Below are 4,078 nucleotides of genomic sequence, written 5' to 3' on the forward strand. Positions count from 1 at the left end.
AAGTCTTGCCTACATTTGTAATAGAAATACAGCAGCACCCTAATTTCTAACAATGCCCAATACATTCCAGAAAAGTCCTTGGTCAGTTAAAGGAAAGTTTCGAGAGATTATCTTGTAAATTCCTTAAAATTCCTTTCTAATTTCTGGGGATGTATGAGCAACATTATGTAGCAAGAACAACATTATGATTATTGTTATTTTTAAGGGATCAAAATTGCAAAGTTGAAGGTTCATTCTTAAACATACTGAACCGATTCGCTTTAATTAGCAGCGAAAGTGCCAGAGCTACTCACAAATCACCTTGAAAATCAGACTCTGTAATTTACACGGACTCGCTGATAACCGGGTCTAATTATTCTCCCATCTGTTCGCTGCAGGAAAACTGCTTTTGGACTTTAACATAGCAAATATCCTCCGAGGCAACGACAGAGCGAGCGAACAAAGAAATTAAGGTTCTGGTTTCTAGACACAAATGACTGTTTCTGTCGGCGGCTCGGATTGAAACCAGGTGTTCTGGGGGGAGGATCACTCCAGATGTCGGGTTCTGTAGATCAAATGATGGCCTCACATGTTACAGCGAGATCAGAGAAAGAAGAAACCAAGGAAAGGGAGTGAGTGTGGCTCAAACTTTACCCTGCAGCCTACAATTCACTGGGTATTTTGATTTAACTGCACATTATTTACATTATTTATATTTCAAGGGAAAGCGGTCAGGTTTTAATTCAGGATGTATTTTTATACAGTGCAGAAAAAAACTAGTGACGGTTTCTCTCTGCAAAAATGACTGAACTAATAACAGAGGGTTTGGTAAGAGGGAAAGTCATGATTATTTTATCTGCTGTGATTTAATTACATTTAACTTGATTATGCTGCAAAAACACAAAATCTTCCCAACTATTTTAGTCTAGTTTATAGTGCAAATATCTTAGTTCACTTCAAATAACACTAAACTAACTTACAAGTAACTTTTCAGCAAAATATACTGTTTTAAGTCAATAATTACTTAATATTGATTCAAAAGTAATACTTCCATTGACAGATTATTTCACTGTTAATTAGACATTTTACCAATGTTATAAATTAAATATTTTCCAATGTAATTAATACTTTTTAATCAATATTATGGATATTTTTTTTACTATAAACAAGCTCATATTTCTATCTGAAAAGTTACTTATTAGTTTTGTTTTATTCCAAGTCTACTAAGGTTTTTGCACTAGAAATAGAAAAAAAATCCAAAAACACAAAATACTACCAAGTATTTTTAGGTGAGTTTATAGTGCAAACATCTTAGCACACTTGAAAAAAGACAAAACAAATGTGCAAGTTTTCATCAAGATATATTCCACCAGCAGATTTTTATTCAAATGAAAAATGTTTTGTACGGGAAATAATGTCTCAGAACCAGAACTGAAGGAAGTGATTATTTAAAACAAGCTCCTATTTCTTCCTGAAAAGTTACTTGTCAATTTGTCTTATATATAAAGTGTACTAAGATATTTTCACCAGATTCCAGACCAGAAATACTTGATAGTTTTTGCGTTTTTGCAGTGATTGAACCAGATATAAAACCTGAATGGACTGCATATCTGGGAATTTCCTCCCAGACGATTTGAGGCAAAGCAACAAGGAATCCTTCACCGCCACATGTGTGTCTGCTGCACGTTTGTTGGCTTTCTCAGGGTTTTTTGTGTTTGGCGTTGACTCAGCCAATGACATGCAAACACAGCAGGAACCTCAATGTTTCAGCAGCTAGAAGCACAACACACATCCTCCCAGTACGAGTGTCAGAAAATGTGCTTCAGGATCATTTGTTCATTTTTTCCTGGAATAAAAAACAACAATATGGTGTCACTTTAACAAACACATCAGTTTGGGTGATTTGTGGTAAAGGCGAACCCGACGGCGGCCCCAGAGTCGGCTGAAAAAGGACGAAGCAGGAGGCGGGCTGGCTTTAATCAGAAGCGGATGTTTCTCTGAGAGCCAAAGTCTCTTTTGTCTGGAGGAAAAATGTTTAGAGCTTGTGGTGAGTTTAGATGCTGCCGCCTCCGCTGAGCGTCGCAGCTCTGCAGGAGAACAAGAGGTTTACTGGCATGTTTCACGAAGAGGGTTTCTGTTCTTTAAATAGAGATGTTTATTAAATTAATTAGACTGAATATGAAAATGTATTTTAATGGAAACATTTGGATTAAACTTGGTTATCTGTCCATGTCGCCCCCTTCTGGTGAAGACGTGTAAAAACCATTAATTTGGCTTAATTTAATCAAATCCAATATTCAAATTAAATCAATACATAAATATAAATTTAATCTTATTTTATTACTTAATTAAATATAAATTAATATATATTTTTTCACAATCTTTGCTATTGTTTCTAATAAGTTTCCTGATCAATGCAACGTTCTGAGTATTGGGGCGAAATGAAGAGAAAATAAAAATAATTAATTATGAAAATGAATTCATAAAATTACAAGAATAAAATCATACTAGAATAAAGTCTAAATAGTATAAGAAAATAAATCATATGAAATAATGTCATAATATTACAAGAAAAAGTCTAAATAATATAAAAAATTGTAATAAAAATAATAAAGTAATACAATAAGTCAAAATATAAGAATTTTTAAAAAAAATAATATGAGAATACAGTAAAAAATATATAAGAAAAATCTAATTATACAAGAATAAGACTCAAGATAAAAAATGCAATGATACAAGAATAAAGTTATATTACAAAATTAAGTCAAATATTTTAAAAATATGTATAATATGAGAATAAAGTAAGATTATGAGAATAAAGTTGCAATAATGAGAGTAAAGTCATAATATTAAGACTCTTCTTGTACATTTTGACTTTATTCTCTAAATATTACGCTGTGGCTCTAATTCTCCTTCTCAGTTCCTCGTTCTCCCTTCTTGACCTCAATCATTTCCGTCAAGGTCGATCTGAAACTCCCGAGCCAACGGCGCCACCCAGCTGAACATGGAAACAAACATCACATCTATATGTATGAGGTCTGAACATGTAGACGTCTGCTGCTGAATAAATGCTGCGGTGTATTTTTAACTCCACCATGTCGACTCCTCTGAGGTCTGGGAGGTTAATTGCTTTTCTCTGGCAGACGATTCTGGATGCATCCAAAAAAATGACTGAAGTTCAGCATCAGGGTGGGATGTGGATCCGTAACAAGGTGTCTGCATGTCTGTCACTTCATTGGTTCAGGACAACGTGAAAGTGGTCAAAGGTCAAATAAATAAACACAAAATGCAGTTTTTAAATGCCGATTATCGGTAAGGAAGTTTTAAAAAAAATCTAAACTTAATGGCTCTGTGTGTAAAAAGTGAGAAAGACAGTAAGTCGAGATCAGTCTGGAAAGTCATTTCTAAAGCTTTGGGATTATTAAATATCTACAGAAAAAGTCACATAAGATCCCACAACATCTGAAAAACTGCAGGTCTCACTTGCCTTGGGTGAGGTCAAAGGTCATCTCAGTTTTTCCAGAACACGCCTCCATGATTCCCAAGACTTTTAGAAAAACATTCTGTGGACTTTAAAGCACGGCGGTGGCAGTGTGATGGTGTGGGGCTGCTGTACCGCAAAACATGCTGTGAAAAATTCACATTTTCAGCATTTTGATTTATTAAATATCAGAATCTGAAGGACAACTTTTCTCTCCAAACCTGATAAAATCCCTGAGGTGAAATTAATCTGCAGCAGTGAAAGTATTTGGTAAAATGTACTGATCAAATTATCAATATTTAAAATTACATCATGAGATGGACCAAAATGTATAAAATTTGGTATTTTAAGGACAAAAATGACAATAATTGACATAAGTAAAAAATAAAAATAAAAATTTTCCAAATCAGTTTCTTTAAATAAAAAAAACTTATGAAACTTTGTTTTTCCATTCAGTGGGTAGAAAATCCAGAAATAATAAAAATACTCAAGTAAAAGTAAAAAGTACAGCGTAGTGAAAAACTCCTAAATCTACATTTTTTTCAGAAAAGTTACTTAAATAAATTCCATTAATACCAAACTCTGAGTATGAGGAAATAACCAGCAGATATTCACAAG

The sequence above is a fragment of the Poecilia reticulata genome, chromosome 20 (genome assembly GCF_904066995.2).
Source record: "Poecilia reticulata chromosome 20, P_reticulata-male-v2, whole genome shotgun sequence".
NCBI lineage: Eukaryota > Metazoa > Chordata > Actinopteri > Cyprinodontiformes > Poeciliidae > Poecilia > Poecilia reticulata.